This window comes from Procambarus clarkii, chromosome 74, assembly GCF_040958095.1.
Source record: "Procambarus clarkii isolate CNS0578487 chromosome 74, FALCON_Pclarkii_2.0, whole genome shotgun sequence".
Lineage (NCBI taxonomy): Eukaryota > Metazoa > Arthropoda > Malacostraca > Decapoda > Cambaridae > Procambarus > Procambarus clarkii.
The window spans coordinates 16466252-16493071 of NC_091223.1; the positions used below are offsets into that span (position 1 = coordinate 16466252).

The following is a 26820-nucleotide window of genomic DNA, read 5'->3' on the forward strand; positions in this document are numbered from 1 at the left end:
AATCATGCTGTTGTATCACTAGCGTCGACACCACTCTTTAGCACCTGCATTTTCATTGTTCAATATAATGCCTTTCCTGTACAATTGAACACGGTCCTGGTGGACTGGGCAGCTTAGAACTCCTAGGGAACATTGACATACATGTTTTCAGCAGAAAAAAAAATGTTTCTAGACTGTGCTGATGCCTGACAATTGCGTCCTGTACAGTTAGTATAGGTGAGCAGGAGAAAGGTTGTTTCAATTTGGTCACAATGAAATTTCACACGTGGTTTTCTATTGGTATTAAATTATGAGCAGTCTGAATGTTGCCTTAACCAGGTACCAAGTTTATTTTAAAGTTTTTATGACCCACCACTGAAAAAAATATCAAATAAATAAGGGACAATATTTACAATATCCACACGACGCAATTCCAGATTAGTGTCTTAACCATTCCACTCCAACCAAACAAAACTGATAAAGTTATGACAAAACAAGCCTTGCTTCCAGGACAGGCTTGGGGGGGATGGAAGCCTAATCCCCCGCTCGGACTTGGGAGAGTGGCACTCTCGAAGCCAACTACAGGTAAACACCCAAAACAAAACTACCCCCTACGAAAGCAAAAGTAAGTCGGTGAATGTTGTTGTAGTCTCACCATAGTGACGTTTATTTTCTTCGGTTGCCGTTTAAAAGCGTAAAGACAGACTTATACAGTATGTTGACGTTGGTAGTAAGAAAATGTAACGTTACTCCCAGTCTGGTTCCAGTTATCCTTCCAGGATTATTTATCTATATTCATTATCAATAATAATTATGTCTATATTTCTCTTAGACAGGCAAATATTTCCCAGAACAAGTGAACATTTTCCTGAATAAGTGACATTTCCCTGAAAAACTTATATTATTTCTCCGAATAAAAGATAATATTTCAATGGGCAAATTATTAGATTTCCATTAATTAGCGGAGAATGTTCCCCCTACTGCCCTCGCTACCATATTCCGCCCCTGATGTAATGCACCCACAATCTCTCTCCAAGAGCCTGTTTCCACACACACACGGGCTGGTGTTAGTATTTTAGAAGTAAGGATCCCTTTGTTGTCTTGTAAGGCGGCGAGGCGTGAGGGATGATGATGATGTGTCTACCGTGTTCACATGTGCTCTACCGTGTTCACATGGTCCACCACGAGACACACGCGTTACCGGAGGCTGACGCAGTAAGACTGCCTCAGGAATGATTTCCCGGACGCCAGGCTACCGCTCATACTACTACTATTACTACGTTCCCCGTCACCCGCAATATCCACCCTCCTTCCTCCCTACTCTTCCACAGTTCGCTGCACTTTATATATATATACCATATATAACAGCTCTTCACGCAGTGTTTAATCATTTGATTAAACACTGCCAGACTGATACAGTAACCCAGGCAGAAACTTGTCAAGTTCTCTCTCTCTCTCTCTTGTACTAAATTTGAATTGAACACCGTTGAGCGTAATGCTGGTTTCTGTTGTCTATTTCAGGACTACGTTGATTCCTGATTACAGTTTCCCTTTCTTCAACTGTTGTATTTTTCATACTTATTGTTTGATTTAGTGCTAATGTGATTTCACTGTGAGGTATCCTATCCACTGTGATGTTTTCTATCCATTGTGGTGTATCATATCCACTGTGATGTTTTCTATCCATTGTGGTGTATCCTACCCACTGTGGAATATCATATTTGAGGAAAACCTTATCCACTGTGGTGTACCCTATCCACTGTGGTATATCGTATCCACTGTGGTATATCCTATCCACTGTGGTATATCCTATCCAATGTTATATCCTATCCACTGTGGTATATCCTAACCACTGTGGTATATCCTATCCACTTTGGTGTACCCTATCCTATGTGGTGTACCCTATCAACTGTGGTGTTTTTCGACAGACCACTGGAACATTATCTAATAGTGCAGAGTTACAAACCCATTAAGATTTCAACTTAGATTCAACAGAGCAGAAGTTGTTAAACACGTGGGACAAAATCTTACTGAAGCGACCATACGAGTCAAATACTCATACTCCGCCCAAGTAAAACAGAAACAAGCTACACTAACAACAAAGCCTCTGGGCCCGCCAGAGGCTTAGGGCCCGCGCAGGAATATCCCTGAAAAAAACTGTGGTGTACCCTATCAACTGTGGTGTACCCTATCTGTGGAAAACCTTATCCCATGTGGTGTACCCTATTAATTTTACCAAACCACATTCACTGTGATGAACACTATCCACTTTGGTAATACCTATTCACAGTAATCTCTATCCAATATGGTGAATCGCTTAGTAAAATGAGCCTTAGCCAGCGCTGTAAACCTCAAGTAATGTGATAGGTCCTATTAGGCGCAGTGAATCCTATTGTGTACGGTGACAACTACTCAGTGATGACTCCTATCTAGTTTGCAAATCCTACCCAATGTAGTGAATCCTACTGAACATGGTCAATCCTACGGAGTATGGTAAATCCTACGGTGTAGTGACTCCTGCAGCGTATGGTGCACCGTACCCAGAGGCGTATAAGGCGGGTGGAGCGTGACATGGGCGAGGGCGTGAAGGACATTGACGCCTGAAGGTGGAAGCTGCCAGACGCCTCCCTGGAGTAGCAGCAGAGACAGCTTCGTGTCACGCTATTCAATATTACTGCCGGTGCTTCTGCCCCCCCTTCCCCCTTCCTTTTACCCCCAACACCCCACCGCCAACACTCTTCATTTAACCCCCTGACAACTACACCTCCCCACTCGTCACCGGGAACAGCACCTGTTGAAGCCTTCCTCCTCCAGGAGGAGCCAGCCGTAACAACACCTGCGGAAGCCCTCCCTCCTCCTCCTTCCCGCTTCCTTCCTGGGGTAACCCAGGCGTGACAGCGTCTTCCCGCGTCGCTAGTAGCATTTCCCGCGTCGCTAGTAGCATTTCCCGCGTCGCTAGTAGCATTTCCCGCGTCGCTAGTAGCATTTCCCGCGTCGCTAGCTAGAAGCAGGCGGGTGACCACTCCTCCTCAAACCACACACAAAAACACGTGTATCACATTAGTTTCTTTTTGTCCATAAGGTTGAAACTAGTGGGTAGTGCCATTCATACAGTGTCGTTCATTCTGTACGTGAACACACACCGCCAATGTGGACGTAGCCTAAATATTTACCTTACCATATGTGGTTAAACGTATCCCGCCCGCCGGCCCACACACACACACACACACACACACACACACACACACACATAAGGAATAAGTGTAAGGAATCTTTCAGAACCCTGTATACCACTTATGTAAGACCAATCCTGGAGTATGCAGCTCCAGCCTGGAGTCCATACCTAGTTAAGCACAAGACAAAGTTAGAGAAGATTCAGCGGTATGCCACCAGGCTCGTCCCGGAACTGAGAGGATTGAGCTACGAGGAAAGGCTAAAGGAGCTGAACCTCACATCCCTGGAAAACAGAAGAGTAAGGGGAGACATGATAACCACCTACAAAATTCTCAGGGGAATTGACAGGGTGGACAAAGACAAACTCTTCAGCACGGGTGGGACACGAACAAGGGGACACAGGTGGAAACTTAGTACCCAGATGAGCCACAGAGACGTTAGAAAGAATTTTTTCAGTGTCAGAGTAGTTAATAAATGGAATGCACTAGGAAGTGATGTGGTGGAGGCTGACTCCATACACAGTTTCAAATGTAGATATGATAGAGCCCAGTAGGCTCAGGAATCTGTACACCAGTTGATTAACAGTTGAGAGGCGGGACCAAAGAGCCAAAGCTCAACCCCCGCAAGCACAATTAGGTGAGTACAATTAGGTGAGTACACACACACACACTAAATGTAGTATTGCTGGGTTTGGTGTTGGGCTTGAGGCGTTATCAACCTCTGGAGGGTTATTAAGGCCACCATAACAGCTTTCTGACCAACCAACAAGTTTTCTCTAGTCGTGTACACAGTCCAGGATTAAACTCCGTGTATATACATCGAGTAGGGGGGTATACAGCTGTGTATGTGTATATCCTGGTGGTGGGACTATAAACATTCACTGTTCACTAATGAGTCTCATTCACTTCATTCTCAAGATTCATTAGTATTATATTTCTTTTAATTTGTTGTAATGTTTCGCTAACCTTGTAATCTCTTGTTTTATCAGTTTCTATTTTCGTCAAATCAACGGCATTTTTCCCATTTTCTCATTTCTAATTTTCTGCAGAGTTAGCGTAATTAAAAATATAGGAATTACAAAGTATTACAACACTAACACATCGATACTTATGTAAAGGAGGAAATGTATATGTTTATCTCTCAGAATGTTTGGTAATATGTTTATTGCTTGTGATGTGTCTATGTATGTATTAACACGATGTACTGAACGGGGTGAGAATAGCTTGAGCTACCTCATCCCTTTGTGTGTATTTTACCTCAATAAACTTATTTCAATTTCAATTCAATTTCATCACATCGACTCTCGTTTTCTTTTCTTGTTGGATAATTTAGGGGTAACCTGTTCATAATATCAAATCCTAGGCTCTTGAAGCTCCTTTATGAAAACAACAGAAACAGAGGATCAGAACGAGACAGTTTTTACTAATCAAAATGTATGTGATGTACGCGTCTTATAAACAATAATTAGGTAGGTATTAACAACACAACCAGATATTACCATTAAAAATATTTGACATCTGTTTGACCATGCCTAATATAATTATCAATCATATAGGGTATATATATCAAGTCTGCTATCACTAACAGGGTATACCCGTCTTATTCCCCCGATATGTTTAAGTGAAATCTCGTACCCAGTTGCAGAGCTATTCCTTGAAGTGTCTGATTGTGCGAACACGTACATATTTTGATGGTGAACGTCCTCGTCCAATCATATATGTACGGGATGTACATGATGGCACGCCGCTGGAGTATAGTTTGACACGCTACCTGCACACACACACACTTAGGAGTAAGGGTGAGTCACCTTAAACGTTTATATATAACGTCACTCCTTCCCTGCCTCACTCCCTCCCTCTTCCATCACTTCCTTTCCTCCCTCCCAATCCCCACAACCACCCTCTCTCCACCCATCGCCACCCTGTACACACACACCACGTTCCAGCTATAACACGGTTGAGTTGTTATAACCACAGGAGCGATCACACTTCTTTATATATATTATATATATATTTATATGTATATATATATATATATTTATATGTATATATATATATATTTATATGTATATATATATACATATGTGACGATAATCTCTTTCAAGAGAGATTGAGCCTGCTCTTCTCTACATGAAGTTACGTATTTTATTCAAGAATAAGATGCTACCTTCAAGATACGTCTCTCAGTAGCACAAAACTTTTTGACCAGGAGGCAAAACGTACCCAAAACTCACCCCCTACTCCACTCCCTCCACGCCGGCTCGTCATCAACCAGCCAACTACCTTTCCCAGCCTGCCTGCTCCTGATTGGTGACTCGCCGACTGCACACCTGCACACTGCACCTCAGCGCCCTCTACCTGAGTCGATGTCTGGACTTGATCCAGCCATTGAAGTCAGAATATCCTTGTGCTCTCAAGCAGTGAACAACTAACTGATATATGCTGTATCAGCTGGATGTCTCTCAGCTAGCGCCATATTCTCAGCACCTGATTATTTTTCACCTTTAACTTTATTATTATTGTAGAGTAACTTCATCCCTATTATTCATTTATGTTATATTGTTTTTGACTTGTTCGTTTGCACTGTACATTGCCAAGGGATTGTCATTGTTTATATTTTGTTTTCTATATTAATTAAAGTTTCATTGTTCATACTTTGTGCTTTGCGTGTCTTCCCTTACTTTACCACAGACAAACAGGCAAGCAGTCAATTTTTTTTTGTTTGTAAGTGACCAGGCATTGACACCTGCCATTGGAGGACTGCCGAACATCTACACTCCAACACTTTCCCGTCACAATATATATAAGCTCCCTCCCTCTCTTTCATTCCGGCTCAAAATACATTTCTTCTAATTCTACCCTCCCCCCTCTCTCTCTCTCTCTCTCTCTCTCTCTCTCTCTCTCTCTCTCTCTCTCTCTCTCTCTCTCTCCAGCACGTGTAATAACAATTAATCATTCATCAATCATTACTCAGTATTTACCAACCCACACAAACGGTGGCAGGAACTACATGATGTACACACTGTAACAAGACCTACCACCTGCACCACTGTGCTTCAAGCACCACACAGTGTTTCCACAGCGTGTCATTACGCGTACACAAACACCACTTGCCTCAAGCACTGGGTGTCGTATAGAGCACCTCTTAAGAGACACACACACGCGTGAAATACCGCACCAACGACCTGCACGCAATAGCGTAAATGACTGTATTAGCAAGCACGCAATAGCACTAATGACTGTACTAGCAAGCACGCAATAGCAGTAACGACCGCGCAACCACCTAGCTATAGGCCTAGACTATAGGCCTAGTGGTGAGAAAAGCGGCCACGCTGTTGTTTTAGATTTAGCTACTCAGAACGAAGAGTCCATGTAGCACGGGCTATGGTGAGCCCGAAAAAGCGGCCACAAGGAGGCCAACAGAAATCAAACGAAAGCCTCCGCCTGTCCTTACACTTAATACACCGAACTTGCGACACTCACGACCACTGCGTCAAATTTCCGATGCTGGAGCCAAACTGAAAGCGTTTAAAAAATGACGTTTCGCTGGACAAATGAACAGTGGGCCTAGAGATGTCGGGCGGGTTGGCCACTTTTGAATTTGATTTGACGAAATCTAATTTGGCGAAATTGACTATGGCATCTACGCGCCAATTTTTCCCCATGTAAAATGGCCCGTTTTTGAGGACACACACCCTCGAGGACACACACCCTCGAGGACACACACCCTTGAGGACACACACCCTTGAGGACATGATGGGGCCTCGTAGCCTGGTGGATAGCGCGCAGGACTCGTAATTCTGTGGCGCGGATTCGATTCCCGCACGAGGCAGAAACAAATGGGCAAAGTTTCTTTCACCCTAAGTGCCCCTGTTACCTAGCAGTAAATAGGTACCTGGGAGTTAGTCAGCTGTCACGGGCTGCTTCCTGTGGTGTGTGTGGTGTGGAAAAAAAAAATAGTTAGTAAACAGTTGATTGACAGTTGAGAGGCGGGCCGAAAGAGCAAAGCTCAACCCCCCTAAAAACACAACTAGTAAACACACCCTTGAGGACACACACCCTTGAGGACACACACCCTTGAAGACACACCCTTGAGATCACATGCTTAACCCCCCCCCCCCCCCTCCCCTACGACAGCTAAAATGTCAACAGACACCTCTTTTCAACCATATGCCCTGAGAACACTGGCAATCGGAGAGTGAACTGATAGCATGAGAGGGTTGGCAATGTGTCGCAACAGTGAAGAGTGGCAACACGCGGCTACCCCCAAACATTTTCAACACTAAAAAGCGTGCAGACTTGAGAGTCTTAACAATGTTCCTATATTACAACATGCAACACAATATGACCACCCAAATCAAACGTTAATTTCGAGAATGTCTTCCTTGGGCGACAGACGAGTCAAGGTGGACTGAACAAGCTAATCCTCTCTCTTGTGATACTAGGAGCGCGCGCGTACACGCACGCACACACACACAGCCACAGAGATATTAGAAAGAACTTTTTTAGTGTCAGAGTGGTTGACATATGGAATGCATTAAGGAGTGATGTGGTGGAGGCTGTCTCCATACACAGTTTCAAATGTAGATATGATAGAGCCCAATAGGCTCAGGAATCTGTACACCAGTTGATTGACAGTTGAGAGGCGGGACCAAAGAGCCAGAGCTCAACCACCGCAAACACAACTAGGTGAGTAAACACACACATACACGCTGAACCAAAACACACACCATACACCTACGGCACGAACATTACGAGACAAAAATCACAATACTAACGACACGCAAGAGATTATAATATACCACAAGTCAATAACAAAAGCCTTGTGAGTCCCACCACACGCTGACCCGCTCAGGGAGGACGGGGTTTTGACCACACCATCACCTCAACACTCATCATATCAACAATTGTCTAAATATATATATATATTCTAGATTTTTTCTCTTTATCATTGAATAAATAAAGAGCGTTAACGGGTCAGGGCCCCGAGATATGTTAAATAAATAAATGCATAATTAAATAGACACGCGGCTCGGGGGGGGGGGGGGGTTGTCGCCGGCTCAGAGGGGTGGGGTTGTAGTCCAAAGTGCCCGGGTTCGATTCTCGGCCGAGGCAGAAACACATGGGTAGTTTATTTCACCTACTATCAGGGATTAGACAGCTGATACGAGCTGCATCCTGGAGATGTGTGTGTGGGTGTGTGTGTGAATTCACCTAGTTGTGCTTGCGGGGGTTGAGCTCTGCTCTTTCGGCCGCCTCTCAACTGTTAATCAATTTTGTTATCTGTCTGTCTGTCTGTCTGTCTGTCTGTCTGTCTGTCTGTGTGTGTGTGTGTGTGTGTGTGTGTGTGTGTGTGTCTGTCTCTCTTTCTCACACACACACACACACAACCGATGCTCGAAAGGCGGGATCCAAGAGTCAATGCTCGATCCTGCAGACACAACTAGGTGAGTACACACTACCAGGCCCCTCGAGAAGAAGAGAGCTATATCTCTCGAGAGCTTTCGAGAGTAGAGCTCGAGAAGCTTAGGAATCTGTACACCAGTAGATTGCCGGTTGAGAGGCGGGACCAAGGAGCCAAAGCTCAACCCCCGCAAGCACACCTAGGTGAGTACAGCAGACGAGTACATCTAGGTGAACACAGTATATAAATAAAATTCACAATAGCGCAACAAATCAACCCACCGAAAAAAAGAGCATTAACCACATACAATTACATACCATCCATTAACAGTTATCTTGGAGGGAACAAGAAATTGTAATTAGCAGAAGCGTGAGTAAACCAATTTACCGTGTGGATGGCTTCCATGGCTGCATCATCCACCGTAACCTCCACTAACTAACCCCCAGTAAACCGGTATACAACTCTACACACCATCCGCCAAGCCTAACCCCCACCCAGCTACCTTCTGCAGTGTAAACCCCCCCCCAAGCCTCGGACTTATGAAAATATTGCATAATTACATTATTACGGTTAATTCAAGTGGTTTTCAACACGCAAGCTCTGGGCTTTGCATTCATCTGGCGAATACTCTTCATCTGTCAACACTCCTGGTGGCTTTGTTTACATTTATTAAACCAGGTTCACCAAGCAGGTCATGAGCTCCGAAGCATTACGAGGTTATTACAAAAATAATAGGTTGAGAACTTTAAAAGCGCCTAAGCTTAAACTGTTCAATGTAAACAGGACAACAAAAGCTTGAATCCTGGAAAGCGCGCCAAGGATTCAAAAGCTTGAATCCTGGAAAGCGCGCCAAGGATTCAAAAGCTTGAATCCTGGAAAGCGCGCCAAGGATTCAAAAGCTTGAATCCTGGAAAGCTCGGCAAGGATTCAAAAGCTTGAATCCTGGAAAGCGCACCAAGGATTCAAAAGCTTGAATCCTGGAAAGCGCACCAAGGATTCAAAAGCTTGAATCCTGGAAAGCGCGCCAAGGATTCAAAAGCTTGAATCCTGGAGAGCGCGCCAAGGATTCAAAAGCTTGAATCCTGGAAAGCGCGCCAAGGCGCTCTCCGTAATAAAAGTCACTGTACAAACCACTCAGTGTAGTTAAATTAGTATTAGTATTATTATTATTGCTTCAGCCATTGTTATACTGTACATATTTTTTTTAGGTCATACACAAGAATATACTACATTCGTATACACTATTTAATTGCCTTTTGTCTAGCGCGAAAATACTCTGCTCCTGTGAATTTGTCGTTAAACCTCAAACTTCCAAATTGTTTTTATATAATAGACCAGGTATTACAACGTATAAAACAATATTTTTTGGAATGTAATAATATTTTTTATTAGAGCGTAAAAAAATTATTTTTAGAAAATATCGTTATTTTTTGTATTAGGCTGCAATATATACAATATATTTTTTTACGGCAATATTTGTTGTCGTTGCTGTACGTAGAACCATGAAGGTTTTGTATACATGTAATACTACACTCTTGGCCTGATCGGTACAGCGACGTCATCGCTTCTTGTGGGTCGGCGTTCGATCACCGATTGTCCAAGTGGTTGGGGCATCATTCCTTCCCTCCGTCCCATCCCACTATCCTTGCTCTCAGACAGGACTCCTCCTGTGAAAGGTTTAAACCTAGACTGACGAGCAATGAAACTCCTAGACAATTGTAATATTATCTTGCGCAAACACGCAAGCCGATTATATCAGAAATCTGTTGATCATGTTAGAAATCTGTTGATAAATCCAGATCATGTTAGAATTATCTCAGCATTACAGTCGTATCACCTGTCAATTATCTCTGCATTTCCTTTTTGATTGTTCACTATAGTTTTGTAAATAGGCACGTTACTATATTTATAATAATTTTAATATTCTCAACATTTCTTAATTTGTTATCTATAGGCTACCACTTCAAATATTCATATAATATATACACATTATATAAAAAATAATATTTATTATATATTGTGGGTGTATGTATAGTTAGATTATTTATTATATATTGTGGGTTATTTATGGTAATGTGAGTAACACACTTAAGGCGGCTATGTTTACGTTAATTTATTTAGCCCTTACAGTTTTACACTTAAAAGTTGTATTTACAAAGATTTACACAAATGTATACAGCCATGGCTGGAGTGAACAGATATGCACCCAAAAAAACTTAGAGCAAGTGAAATAAATACGTATCAACTCACAGCTTGAAGATGCTCAAGTGAAATTTTCAGGCAAAAATTGATTAGTAAATATACCTCAAGACGGTAATCGACTAACACTTTGTAAACCTTTGTTTCGGTGATGGTCTCAGAGTGTTCGAATCAGATCGAAACGCATACACGAAGCCCGGTCCGAAGCAGTGAATTTTGGTTTAGGCTCGAAAGGTAAATTCTTTCATTATAAACACCTATCTTGAGGTTATCTTGAGATGATTTCGGGGCTTTTTTAGTGTCCCCGCGGCCCGGTCCTCGACCAGGCCTCCACCCCCAGGAAGCAGCCCGTGACAGCTGACTAACACCCAGGTACCTATTTTACTGCTAGGTAACAGGGGCATAGGGTGAAAGAAACTCTGCCCAATGTTTCTCGCCGGCGCCTGGGATCGAACCCAGGACCACAGGATCACAAGTCCAGCGTGCTGTCCGCTCGGCCGACCTGACCTACATCATTATCATCAAGGATTTCCGAGTTATATGTAGTGGTTACTTAGCATTCATTGGTGGCGTTTCTGTGAACGAGTAAGATGGTCAGTTGAGTGTGGTGAACCATGATAAGTTACCAAATGCTTGACAGCTTAAAGAATTAAAGGAAATAAACAAAAAACATTGTCACGCGCAGTGAACTAAACCATCAGTTTTTTTTTATATAAGTTGATGTTTTAATATTAATGTATTTAATTTCACTTCTTTCATTATTCGTTTTTTTCATTACGATTGCTTTCATAGGTCCTAACAAACTGCACATATTTGCAATATTCATATTGCACATAAATTCATATTGCCCATGTATTGTACTAAGGTATAATACGCATGCTATCACTTTTCCAGGATTACGTTATAATTCGTGTGATTATTTTACAACCCATGCTATCTTACAACCCTGTGTTGGTTACAACGGTGCTAATATATTTTATAACATCTGTAGCATAACTGTACAACGCTTGTATGTATCTTGTACAGCTCTCGGGCGATAACAAATCTTGTACATGATCACCCAGCCCATCTTCCTAAGGCTTTACCAACGTTAACAAATAGTCGTACTAAAGTCCGATATCCTAACGTACCCGACGGCCCAAAACAGAAAATGGAACAGTATGTCAATTTCGCGAGCCACTACCATTTTCCAGTACGATAGTTTTTTCACTTCCATTTTCTAGTACGATAGTTTTTTGTTGGCCTTAGGGTCAAAATGCGTCAAAAAGAGACGCTCAATTAGGACGGGTTGATCAGGCTCTCTCAAACGTGCGCATGACAGCCGTCAGTGATCACGGTACTAAGAGGGGGCAGTATCTACAGGCGACAGCGAGGGCCATATCCTGGTGGTCTCCTCAAATATTATACTGGTCACATCCTGGTTTAGTCCTCACATCCTGTACCTCAAGGCTGCCTCCGTTTATCCGTGCCAGCGTCCCTCGCTGTTTCAGTTCCACCGTCCATCACTGGCCGTCTCTTCGTCCGCCCGTTTATCAACTCTCTCATCTATCCATCCGATCGTCTTTTCGTTCGGTCGACTTTTCCGACCTTGCGAGATCTCTATATAGCTCTTTGGGTCCAACACGTTCGCTATGTGCGCGCGCTTGTGGGGGCATTTTCTCCGCGCTCTAATTCACCGTCGTGTTTGACCTTGAAACTTGCGGACGAGGGTGGCTCCACACCTTCGTCCACTGAATTCCACTTATACGGCGTACGAATATTTCCTCCAGAAACTGCGTTTTAAAACTCACCGATGTCCTCTTAATTTCTAAAAAAAAAAAAAAAATAGCTGTTCATATTTACTTTGGCTATTCTCCTCGATATTTGGTATTTTGAATTTGGTGATTATTTTTGTATATTTTATATTGAAAGGAAAGATTTCGTGTTCAAGTTTTGAAACAGCAGTTTCAAAACACAACAGTTTTGAAACAGAAACTCCTTAAACAAAATAGGGAGCCGGTCGGCCGAGCGGACAGCACGCTGGACTTGTGATCCTGTGGTCCTGGGTTCGATCCCAGGCGCCGGCGAGAAACAATAGGCAGAGTTTCTTTCACCCTATGCCCCTGTTACCTAGCAGTAAAATAGGTACCTGGGTGTTAGTCAGCTGTCACGGGCTGCTTCCTGGGGGTGGAGGCCAGGTCGAGGACCGGGCCGCGGGGACACAAAAAAGCCCCGAAATCATCTCAAGATAACCTCCCTATAGCTCTATATACCAAGCCTCTCGTTGCTATAGCTCTATATACCAGGCCTCTCAGTCCTATAACTACATATACCAAACCTCTCGTTCCTATAGCTATATACACTATGCCTCTCAGTCCTATAACAACATATATCAAGCCTCTCGTTGCTATAGCTATATATACTAGGCCTCTCAGTCCTATAACTACATATACCAAACCTCTCGTTGCTATAGCTATATATACTAGGCCTCTCAGTCCTATAACTACATATACCAAACCTCTCGTTCCTATAGCTATATACACTATGCCTCTCAGTCCTATAACAACATATATCAAGCCTCTCGTTGCTATAGCTATATATACTAGGCCTCTCAGTCCTATAACTACATATACCAAACCTCTCGTTGCTATAGCTATATATACTAGGCCTCTCAGTCCTATAACTACATATACCAAACCTCTCGTTGCTATAGCTATATATACTAGGCCTCTCAGTCCTATAACTACATATACCAAACCTCTTGGTCCTATAGCTATATATACTAGGCCTCTCAGTCCTATAACTACATATACCAAACCTCTCGGTCCTATAGCTGTCCTTGTGTTATGGTGCCCGTGATTTAGTCCGCCCATCCGCTGGGCGGAAACACAAGTGTCCAAGACGCCTGAACTATCTGGTCCAAGGTTACACCCCCATCAACCTTGGCCAGGATTCATCACGCATATATACGCATCAAGTCACGAAGCCTGCACACCTTCCTTCAGCCATGGCGGCTGTGTTTACACTTATGGCGGCTGTGTTTATACTTATGGCGGCTGTGTTTATACTTATGGCGGCTGTGTTTATACTTATGGCGGCTGTGTTTATACTTATGGCGGCTGTGTTTATACTTATGGCGGCTATGTTTCCACTTATGGCGGCTGTGTTTACACTTATGGCGGCTGTGTTTATACTTATGGCCGCTATGTTTACACCTATAGCGGCTATGTTTACACTTATGGCAGCTGTGTTTACACCTATAGCGGCTATGTTTACACTTATGGCGGCTGTGTTTACACCTATAGCGGCTATGTTTACACTTATGGCAGCTGTGTTTACACCTATAGCGGCTATGTTTACACTTATGGCGGCTATGTCACCCGAAGCAATACTGCGTACCCTCTGTTATATAAGATTTGAAATCATGTAGGTTGGAATATGTTTCACTGGCAAGAATAATTATTTATGTTTGTATATTATAAATAGATGAGGAAATATCGAGATTAAATAATCTAAGCTTTCCAAACATGGCGGCTATGTTTACACTCATTAAACAGTGTCTTATGAGCGAAGCATTACGAAGGTGCTTATAGCAATAATGCAATGGACTGTGCAGTTCCGAAGCGCTTCAATTGTTGACCAGACCACACACTAGAAAGTGAAGGGACGACGACGTTTCGGTCCGTCCTGGACCATTCTCAAGTCTATTTTTTAATAGATGTTGTTCAATAGTGCGTCAATTGTTTAATAGATGTAAACAAAGCCATCATGATTGAGGAAAGATATAGAGGTTTCGTAGGTGGATGGGTAAAAGCTTGATGACCCAGACTTCTAGTAGACACACAGACTGACAGCTGTTCAAGTGATCTATACTGTCAGTAATAAGATCAGCGTCAGCAGGAGAATGGTACTGACGTCTAGCGTATATACTAGAATATATATACCTGGAATATACCTGAAGAGGGTTCTGAGAGTTGTTCTACTCCCCAAGCCCATATGTATACATATACTTGTACATTATTAGACGAGCGATGAAACCCGTCCTCTCTTCTTAATACGTCGCATTTGTAACGAAATCGATCAATCCGTTTAAAAACTCTTGTGTATTGCAAAAATTAAAGCTCGGTAAAATAGGTGAGCTACGGGAGCCGGTCGGCCGAGCGGACAGCACACTGGACTCGTGACCCAGTGGTCCCGGGTTCGATCCCGGGCGCCGGCGAGAAACAATGGGCAGAGTTTCTTTCACCCTATGCCCCTGTTACCTAGCAGTAAAATAGGTACCTGGGAGTTAGTCAGCTGTCACGGGCTGCTTCATAGGGGAGGAGGCCTGGTCGAGGACCGGGCCGCGGAGACACTAAAAAGCCTCGAAATCATCTCAAGATATACGGCCTCACACACGGTGGGTCCAGGGTTCGAGTCGTATACAACCCAAGTGAACATTAAAACACAGCAATAATGGCATTTTCAATTAGGATGTTTTGGTTAGTAAAGTTCTGGGTAAACAAAACATTCCCAGTTTGTTTACGGTGCAGCAAATTGAGAGAACTTTCCAAGTCCACTTAAGAGATGAGTACCTCTTAAGTCTGTCCTCATCGCAAGGTTGTCCTTATTGACGATCTCGCACCGCTTTTAAGTAATTATCAGAAGACACCAAGCCGGGAAGGCTATGTAGCACCAGCAGCATTTTCAAGCTTACCTGCTTGATACCTGCTTGATGGGGTTCTGGGAGTTCTTCTACTCCCCAAGCCCGGCCCGAGGCCAGGCTCGACTTGTGAGAGTTTGGTCCACCAGGCTGTTGCTTGGAGCGGCCCACATACCCACCACAGCCCGGCTGATCCGGAACTTTTCTTAGATCAGATCTCGATTTCGCATTTTATATATATATATATATATATATATATATATATATATATATATATATATATATATATATATATGTCGTACCTAGTAGCCAGAACTCACTTTTTGGCCTACTATTCAAGGCCCGATTTGCCTAATAAGCCAAGTTTTCCTGAATTAATATATTTTCTCTAATTTTTTTCTTATGAAATGATAAAGCTACCCATTTCATTATGTATGAGGTCAATTTTTTTTTATTGGAGTTAAAATTAACGTAGATATATGACCGAACCTAACCAACCCTACCTAACCTAACCTAACCTACCTTTATAGGTTAGGTTTGGTTAGGTAGCCGAAAAAGTTAGGTTAGGTTAGGTTAGGTAGGTTAGGTAGTCGAAAAACAAATAATTCATGAAAACTTGGCTTATTAGGCAAATTGGGCCTTGCATAGTAGGCTGAGAAGTGCGTTCTGGCTACTAGGTACGACATATATATATATATATATATATATATATATATATATATATATATATATATATATATATATATATATATATATATATATATATATATATATATATAGTGTGAAACATGACAAGAATACACAGTACCAGGATGGAACCCACACCTTGTGAAATAAAATTAAACTTGAAAAGGTGCAAATGTTTGCAGCAAGTCTTGTGCCTGAATGAAGAGGACTCAGTTACCAGGACAATTTAAGGTTAACTCAGTCTCATAACCCAAGAGGAGAGAAGGCACAGCTGGGACAAGATCACTGCATACAAAATACTGAGAGAAGTAGACAAGATGGACACAGTCTCTTTTTTCAAAGAAATGTAAGGAAATATTCGTACCTTGTACGTGTGGTCATCAAGTGTAATGGTCTGAAATAAGTTGTGAAATCCACCTCCATCCATAACGTCAAGGCCAGATATCACCAAGAACTCGAACGCCAATGTTAAAATAAAGAGAGAAATACACAACCCACACAAGGCCAGTAGGCAGGGAATATAGAACTAGAAACTTTAAGGTAATCAAGCAATCACTCGTGATGGAACACTCCCCCCCCCCTGACCCTGTAGACGGTGATGGGTACACACACACACACACATACACACACACACACACACACACACACACACACACACACACACACACACACACACACACACACACACACCTGTTGATTGACGGTTGAGAGGCGGGACCAAAGAGCCAGAGCTCAACCCCCGCAAAGACAACTAGGTGAGTACACGTACACACACACACACACACACACACACACACACACACACACACACACACACACACACACACACACACACTACAGGGTGGATAAGTGATGTTGTGGAGGCTGACTCCATATACAGTTTTAAATGTAGATATGATAGAGCCCAGTAGGCTCAGGAATCTGTACACCAGTTGATTGACAGTTGAGAGGCGGGACCAAAGAGACAAAGCTCAACCCCCGCAAGCACAATTAGGTGAATACACACAGAGTGGTTGGCAAATGGAATACATTAGGCAGTAATGTGGTGGAGGCAGACTCCATACACAGTTTCAGATGTAGATATGATAGAGCCCAGTAGGCTCAGGAACCTGTACACCTGTTGATTGACAGTTGAGAGGAGGGACCAATGAGCCAGAGTTCAACCCCTGCAAGCACAAATAGGCGAGTACAAATAGGTAAGTACACACGCTTGACAACCCATCCTCCGAATTGACAATATGATTTAATACTAAGCGTAATAAGTACATTTTCTTACCGTCATAAACAGTGCATAATTACACTTATGGGGCTGTTACATTTACCTAACTCCCTCCCCCGATTTAATCTGCTCGTTTTCTGTTAAGACACTCTTGAAGTTCTATACTTCACTACATCAATTCAGGGGAAGAAGAAAAAGACAAAAGATCATTATGCGCTTCCGACGGTGGAGTGCCAAGACCTTGACAATCATGGCTACAAAACACTCGGCTACTTAATGCACTTTTTTGTATTAATATATTAGGTACATTGAGTTTGTGCAGCTGCCCTAGACTATATGAAGGGGAGTACAGTGTGTCAACAAAGCTAACTAGGTGATGCTATAAAATCCCCATCACACAGGATGGCTTAAGCTTTTTTTTTTTTTTTATTAATACATGAGGTACATCTGCATTAGTGCAGCTACCCTAGACTATATGAAGTGGAGTACAGTGTGTCAACAAAGCTAGCTACGTGATGCTATAAAATCCCCATCACACAGGATGGTTAGTCATACAGAGGCATGGTTTTAAGCACACATTTTGTGAACTATTACAACTCTATGGACTCGGCGCAGAACATTTCATCCCCAACTTTATGAAGTAAGGCAATAAAGGCCGGCCCTGGCTCCACCTAAGAAAGTAGGGAAAGGTTTTGGGCACGTCAGAATCAGGGAATGAAAGGGAAGACAGAGGACAGAGGGGATAATAACTGAATAGAACAGACTATAAAAATATTCTATGTTGTTTCAGGTTGGTGCTTAATATGTTAGTGTCACGTATCCCTCCCCCCTAGCCCAACCACTTGGGCTGGACGGTAGAGCGACGGTCTCGCTTCAAGCAGGTCGACGTTCAATCCCCCGATCGTCCAAGTGGTTGGGCACCATTCCATCCCTCCATCCCGTCCCAAATCCTTATCCTAACCCCTTCCCAGTGCTACGTAGTCTTAATGGCTTGGCGCATTCCCCTTGATAATTCTCTTCCCTTCCCTCCCAACCACCAACCCCTTTATAGCAACCAACGAAGAGCCCGTGTTTTTACAACCCGTCCTCAGACTATTCTATCCAGCGGTCGACCCCAAAGACGCATTCATCAATTTTTACATTCGGTTCATTCAAAACAGAACTTTTCTCAAATCTAAATTAATATTGTTACATATATTAGAATATTGTGCATATTTAGCATTGGTTAGATTAGGTGCTTCGATTCTATTGGCCTCCACCCCCAAGAAGCAGCCCGGGACAGCTGACTAACACCCAGGTACCTATGTTCGTGCAGCTTTCTCACACATGAAGGGAATATATTTAGGAATATATTTGATATGTATGTCCTTTCTCAATCAAAAAAAATTATTAATACTATTGCTCCAGTAATTAAAAAAGCTAATTCCCACCCCCATTTTTATTGATATTGTCCTAATCGTTAAAAAGTTAGTTCCCCTCGCCGGTCGGCCGAGCGGACAGCACGCTGGACTTGTGATCCTGTGGTCCTGGGTTCGATCCCAGGCGCCGGCGAGAAACAATGGGCAGAGTTTCTTTCACTCTATGCCCCTGTTACCTAGCAGTAAAATAGGTACCTGGGAGTTAGTCAGCTGTCACGGGCTGCTTCCTGGGGGTGGAGGCCTGGTCGAGGACCGGGCCGCGGGGACACTAAAGCCCCGAAATCCTCTCAAGATAACCTCAAGAAGATAACCCACAATTTTTTATTATCTATAGATTATATATCTATAGATATATCTAAGTATATCTATAGATTATACTGTATCTACTTTACTATACTACTATATAGAAGTATATCTATAGATTATACTATATCTACTTTACTTTACTACTTTACTACGTACTATATCTACGTTTCTGTAACTGGCTGTATTATAAGTATGGTATTTAATGCGAGGCCTCGAACACACGCCATATGCTTAAGTAACGGGGGGAAGTAATTATCAGAAGACGGCGCCTGTTTGACTGACTCCCAGGTACCTATTTACTGTTAGGTGAATACAAGTAGCGGGTGAAAGAAATTATGCTCACTAGAAATAAACTGCGAGTGTTTGATTTTATTACTTGTGTCTGCAGGATCGAGCCAATAGCTCTTGGACCCCGCCTTTTTAACCAATCTATTTTTCTTCTATTATATCTACTACATATATTTATAAAACACACACACACACACACACAATTTCCCGCCATGGAAAGGCGGGATCCAAGAGTCAATGCTCGATCCTGCAAGCACAAATAGGCGAGTACAAATAGGTGAGTACACACACACACAGCGCTGGCTGGCTGAGTGGACAGCACGCTAGATACGTAATCCTGTGGACCGGGGTTCGATTCCCGGCGCCGGCGAGAAACAATGGGCAGTTTCTTTCACCCTGATGCTCCTGTTACCTAGCGGTAAATAGGTTCCTGGGAGTTAGACAGATGTTACGGGCTGCTTCCTAAAAAAAAAAAAATAGTAGTATTTTGTAACAGTTGAGAGGCGGGCCGAAAGAGCAAAGCTCAACCCCTGCAAGCACAACTAGGTCAATACAACTAGGTGAACACACACACAGGAAGCAGCCCGTAGCAGCTGTCTAACCTCCCAGATATCTATTTACTGCCAGGTGAACAGGGGCATCAGGGTGAAAGGAACTCCCCATTTATTTCCACCGGAAATCGAACTCGGGCATATTAGGACTAGGACCCCGAAGCGCTATCCACTCAGCCGCGAGGCCCCCCCCCCCCCACGGGCCCTCGTAGCCTGGTGGATAGCGCGCAGGACTCGTGACTCTGTGGCGCGGGTTGGATTCCCGCACGAGGCAGAAACAAATGGGCAAAGTTTCTTTCACCCTGAATGCCCCTGTTACCTAGCAGTAAATAGGTACCTGGGAGTTAGTCAGCTGTCACGGGCTGCTTCCTGGGGGTGGAGGCCTGGTCGAGGACCAGGCCGCGAGGCCACTAAAGCCCCGAAATCATCTTCAGTCCAGCGTGCTGTCCGCTCGGCCGACCGGCTCCACTTTACTCTGCTGTTTCAATACATGACAAACTGACATGTAAAGGAAACATGTCATGTGTGATGTCATGACATTTCATGACACGTGTGTGTGTTCAGACAGGTTTCGTAATATTCTCCGCACTGTAGCTATATAGATATCATGAGAGGTTATCTTGAGATGATTTCGGGGCTTAGCGTCCCCGCGGCCCGGGCATCAGGGTGAAAGAAACTCGACCCATTTTGTCTCCGCCTCCACCGGGGATCGAACCCGGAACCTCAGGACTATGAACCCCAAGCGCTGTCCACTCAGCTATCAGGCTCCCCCCGCTAGATAAGCCGCAAACCCCACACTAAGAAAGCCTCATTTAATAAAAATCCTCAAGACATAGACAAGAAAATGCGTTTAGAAGGATATATAACAAAGTCGTGAAGCGCATCGAGATTCCCAGGCACAAGGCCTGACAGACTCGGCTTAATTAACCAAACACTGGCTCCGTCACCCTGGCGCCGCCTCACAGATCACCATCACTTTACTCTCCCCTTCCCTCCCTCCCATCTCTCTCTTCTCCATATACCACCACCATACCATGACCGAGACACCCATACACACATACACGTATACAAACATATATTAACACAGGTATTGCACAAACTGCAATGAATTAACAACAAAATCTGAACCCACACATACATGCGTCTCTAATACCATGGCGCGGCCAGACGTACGACGCTCACCGCGTTCCTCAGCTTTGAGTAGTCTGGGTTGTATGATGTCATTGCAATGAAGCAAGGCTTAAAGCTGCCAATCACGTGACTTAAGGCTTAAGAAACAACATTAACAATGGGTGATGTGCTGAGATACGGTCGTACCAATCAGCGTATTGGCGATTAGATGGCAAATTCTTGCAAAGCCAGTAACATCCGTTACTTGTGTAAAGGAGGAAATGTATATGTTTATCTCTCAGAATGTTTGGTAATATGTTTATTGTTTGTGATGTGTGTCTATGTATGTATTAACACGATGTACTGAACGGGGTGAGAATAGCTTGAGCTACCTCATCCCTTTGTGTGTATTTTACCTCAATAAACTTATTTCAATTTCAATTTCAGTAACATCCATAATGTACAACACGCCCCAATAGGAAGAAAACCAGCTGGGTTGTTCATGTTCTGCCCAAATTGAAGTTAACACACTGAATACGAACAGTATATACATATATTTACAGTCTCCGTGGTGTAGTGGTAAGACACTCGCCTGGCGTTCCGCGAGCGCTATGTCATGGGTTCGTATCCTGGCCGGGGAGGATTTACTGGGCGCAATTCCTTAACTGTAGCCTCTGTTTAACGCAACAGTAAAATGTGTACTTGGATGAAAAAACGATTCTTCGCGGCAGGGGATCGTATTCCAGGGACCATAGGATTAAGGACCTGCCCGAAACGCTACGCGTACTAGTGGCTGTACAAGAATGTAACAACTCTTGTATATATCTCAAAAAAAAAAAAAAAAATATACTGATTTGTTATTTGTTTTAAGGAAATAAAGTTATTTTATTTACAATTTTGTTAAAATATTGATATGATTCCAAGCTTCGTCGAGGTTCCTATTAGATAAGTTCAGGTTTACAGAGACGATAATATACAATAGCCTACGCTACTCTATACCGAAGAAATAGAGTAGCGTAGGCTATTTCTACACTTTTGTGCGAAGGCACCTTGCATTATTCCCTAACCTGTCCAGTCTAAGAAACTAGATAGTTTCCTCCAAGGGGTGCCGGACCAACCGGGCTGTGGTGGGTATGTGGGCCTGCGGGCCGCTCCAAGCAACAGCCTAGTGGACCAAACTCTCACAAGTCAAGCCTGGCCTCGGGCCTGGCTTGGGAGTAGAAGAACTCCCAGAACCCCATCAAGCAGGTATCAGTCTTCAACATACAAAATGTTGAAAAAATATTACTTACTACCCAGGGACAAACATTAGGTTACATTGTGTAACACAATGTCAGGATCTAACCAATAGCCTGTGGCTATTGGTTAACCACGGGCTATTGGTTAGATCCCATCTATACACCGACTACTTGGTGACTGCAGAACTACACCGAGCTAATTATTCTTCACATCCTACCCAACCACTTAGGTTGGACGATAGAGCGACGGTCTCCCTTGATGCAGGTCGGGCTTCAATCCCCAACTGTCCATAAGTGGTTGGACATCATTCCCTTCCTCCCCGTTCCATCCCAAATCCTTATCCTGACCCTTTTCCAGTGCTATACAGTCGTAATGGCTTGGCACGCATTTCCCCCCCTGATAGATAGTTCCCTTCTCTTTCCGACCATATACACATGCGATCACACCAGCATAGCACACACTGTAAAGATGAGTCACAATAACGTGGCTGAAATATGTTGACCAGACCACACAATAGAAAATGAAGGGACGACGACGTTTCGATCCGTCCTGGACCATTCTCAAGTCGATTGTGAGTCAGACAATCGACTTAAAAATGGTCCAGGACGGACAGAAACGTCGTCGTCCCTTCACCTTCTAGTATGTTGGCTAGTCAACATAGCGCGCACTAGGTGTGTAATTACCCTAAATCACATGACCAACTTCGTCAGCGTGTTGGGCTTCAAGGTCTGCCTGCCACATCGCCACACCGCGTTCACTCTCTCACTTAAGTTCACTTCCCCCAAGTTCTTCAGCCTCAGGCAGCTCCTCGAGATGATGAGATGCGAATAATGAAACAGAGAACGCAAACGCCTCGCTAATCTGGCAGCATGTCATAAGAGGCTTTCGCTTTGATGTCCAAAGGGATTGGAAAGGATGGGGGAGGTAGAGGGATGGGGAGATGAAATTCAGGAAGAGGATGCGGGTGTAGAGAGAGAGAGAGGAGGTTTGAAAGTTCGGTGGCCTGTCCACCATGGGTTGATATAAGAGGCTGTCATCACGTTTAAAGTAGTGAAACATGACCTCTCCCTCCACCCCCACCTTCTAGGAAGGCAATCCTTGGCTGCATGCTTGTATAGATGGAAACAGGTGGGTGGTGGAGTGCAACAGGTGGGTGGGGGAGTGCAACAGGTGGGTGGTGGAGTGCAACAGGTGGGTGGTGGAGTGCAACAGGTGGGTGGGGGAGTGCAACAGGTGGGTGGTGGAGTGCAACAGGTGGGTGGTGGAGTGCAACAGGTGGGTGGGGGAGTGCAACAGGTGGGTGGGGGAGTGCAACAGGTGGGTGGGGGAGTGCAACAGGTGGGTGGTGGAGTGCAACAGGTGGGTGGTGGAGTGCAACAGGTGGGTGGGGGAGTGCAACAGGTGGGTGGTGGTGAAGAGACATCGGACGGGTGTCCCCGCCCGATATTTAAAATAGATTTCCTGTCCCCGTCCCCGGAGGACAGGAAAAATACAGGAAAAGGACAAAATAATGAATGATTGGACGGGAAAGGGAACTATCAGGAGAGAGCGCGCCAAGCCATTACGACTATATAGCACTGGGAAGGGGGTCAGGATTAGGATTTGGGATGGGACGGGGGGAAGGAATGGTGCCCCCAGACAAGGGAGAGGTAGAGAGGTACTCAAGAGAGGCTACGGGATCCAGTAAGTTCAGTAGAACTTCGGTTTCAACCCTTTTACCCTGTCGTAGCTCAGTCGATTAAGGCAGTGTCTGGGATGCTCCCGGAGGCAGGTTCGAATCCTCGTCACGGCCATTGTGGATTTGTTCATTTGATGCATCACGTTAGTGTGATCTCTGTGTGTGGTGAGGCCAGTCTTTGAGTATGTCGCCCAATCGTGGTACCCCCATCTTAAAAAAAACACATAAGGAAGCTCGAAAATTTGCAGAAGTTGGCAGTTCGGATGGAATCTAGAGACACAGATGTGTCATAGAAATATTAGAAAGTTTTCTTTTAGCGTCAAGGAAGTGAGTAAATGGAATGACCTAAAGGAGAAGATTGTAGAGGTTATCTTGAGATGATTTCGGGGCTTTTAGTGTCCCCGCGGCCCGGTCCTCTACCAGGCCTCCACCCCCCCTGGAAGCAGCCCGTGACAGCTGACTAACACCCAGGTACCTATTTTACTGCTAGGTAACAGGGGCATAGGGTGAAAGAAACTCTGCCCATTATTTCTCGCCGGCGCCCGGGATCGAACCCGGGACCACAGGATCACAAGTCCAGCGTGCTGTCCACTCGGCCGACCGGCTCCAGGCTAACTCCATTCATAACTTTAAAAGCAGGTATGATAGAGAAACAGGCCAGGAGTCATGGCCTTAGACAACCAACGGCTAGAAAAGCGGGGTCCAAGAGCTAAAGCTCGATCCTGCAGGCACAAATAGTTGAGTACAGACAGAGCAGCTGGCCACAAGCTCGCACATAACATCTGGTGTAACAATGCACCTAATATTTTTTTTTTTTTTTTTTTTTTTTGAGATATATACAAGAGTTGTTACATTCTTGTACAGCCACTAGTACGCGTAGCGTTTCGGGCAGGTCCCTGGAATACGATCCCCTGCCGCGAAGAATCGTTTACTCTATTGTCTATTGAAAATAGACTCTATATTTACTCTATATTTACTCTATCTATATGACTCTATATTTCTATTTACTCTATAATCTATTGTCTCTAACAGTGTAGAAGTGGATGTGTATCCTCATCGAAGGTTCGAATCCTCGTCACGGCCCTTGTGGATTTGTTCAGTGGATGTGTACATGTGCATGCAGATGGAGCTTCAGTGCCTGGGCCCCACCTTTCCAGATGCGCGTCGATTAATGCAGGGACTCTTAGTCTCCCATTCCTATATCCGAATATACTCTTGAATCCGTGTATGGCCTCGAGTTTCCCTCTATGTAATGTTGCATTTTTAATTGCGTTTTATTATTTTATTATGCACCAAATGTTGTTCACGAAGTGGCCCACAACAGTCTCCGTATAAGGCTAGTTACATCTGCGGTAAGTCCACTACGGCCTCTCCACTTTGGAACCAATTGTCCCCTCTGGACAATTGGAACACTTTGGGCACTTGGAACCTCACCATACCTGGACGTGCTGCTTGGAACTATTGTTCCCAGTAGCTAAATCTAAAACAACAACTACTGTGGCGAATCACAGTTTCACAGTTACTAATCATGCTGCCACATGCGTCCAACTGGGCGGCAGTTTGACAGTCATGTCCGTGCGCATGTCCCTACCGCGCATGCGCCTACTGCGCATGTCCGCAGTAGGCGGGAACCTTCATGTCCTTTTAACACAGTAACGGGCATCAAGCTATATAAGTAAGAACAACCTACAGCCCCTAGCCCCATCTAGCCACCTACAGCCTCCTAGCCCCATCTAGCCACCTACAGCCTCTAGCCCCATCTAGCCACCTACAGCCTCCTAGCCCCATCTAGCCACCTACAGCCTCCTAGCCCCATCTAGCCCCCTACAGCCTCCTAGCCCCATCTAGCCACCTACAGCCTCCTAGCCCCATCTAGCCACCTACAGCCTCTAGCCCCATCTAGCCACCTACAGCCTCCTAGCCCCATCTAGCCACCTACAGCCTCCTAGCCCCATCTAGCCCCCTACAGCCTCCTAGCCCCATCTAGCCACCTACAGCCTCCTAGCCCCATCTAGCCACCTACAGCCTCTAGCCCCATCTAGCCACCTACAGCCTCCTAGCCCCATCTAGCCACCTACAGCCTCCTAGCCCCATCTAGCCACCTACAGCCTCCTAGCCCCATCTAGCCACCTACAGCCTCTAGCCCCATCTAGATAATCCACTGTTTACCTTAAGAATTTGACCGTTTCATGTTCTAGGAAGATAGCCTCTCCTAACGGCTGGGCACTGTTCCTTCACTCTATTCTCATATTCCAGCTCCTTGTCCTCAGAGCCTGGAAACTTGTCCTCGGAGCATGGCAACTTGTCCTCATAGCCTCGCCCTTGTCCTCACAACTAGGCTCTTTGTCCTCACCTGACTCCCTGTGTCAGCCGTCATGGGGGAAATCTGTCAGTGGCCTCCTGTTTACTCAATAAGGTCCCAAAATAGGTTTGAACGATGGTACAGAGACTGGGTACGAATGATACTGAAACCAGGGGGACCTTGACGCGAATTAAGCGTAGGTCTATAGGCCTTTGTAATTTACCTTAGGCCTGGTAAATTACAAGCTGCGGATAGCACTATTTCTAGTGATGATCCTATAGTCTCTGCTTGTGTTTAAAAGCCACGGAAGACTCAGGTTCTAAGAAGTATTGTTACGCCTTCAGCTGTTAAGAGACAGATCGAGTAAGGAGACGAGGAGTCACAATAACGTGGTTGAAATATGTTGACCAGACCATATACTAGAGAGTGAAGGGACGACGACGACGTTTCGGTCTGTCCTTGGACCATTCTCAAGTCGATTGTGACAATCGACTTAAGAATGGTCCAGGACGGACCGAAACGTCGTCATCTTCTTTACAGTAAGGAAGTCGTCCCTACCTCTCCCAAGTGGCGCTTCTAACCAAGAAATGTCCCTGTAGAAGATGGAAACAAATAGACCTGCCACTGACAACTAGAGGACACAACA

At 44.4% G+C, this 26820-nt stretch overlaps 1 protein-coding gene across 3 annotated transcripts in view; it reads right to left on the minus strand.

Annotated features, from left to right (window-relative positions):
- Nucleotides 1-26820, minus strand: part of Syx6 (Syntaxin 6) — a 73213-nt gene that overhangs the window by 12698 nt on the left and 33695 nt on the right. The gene's annotated exons all lie outside the window — the stretch shown is intronic.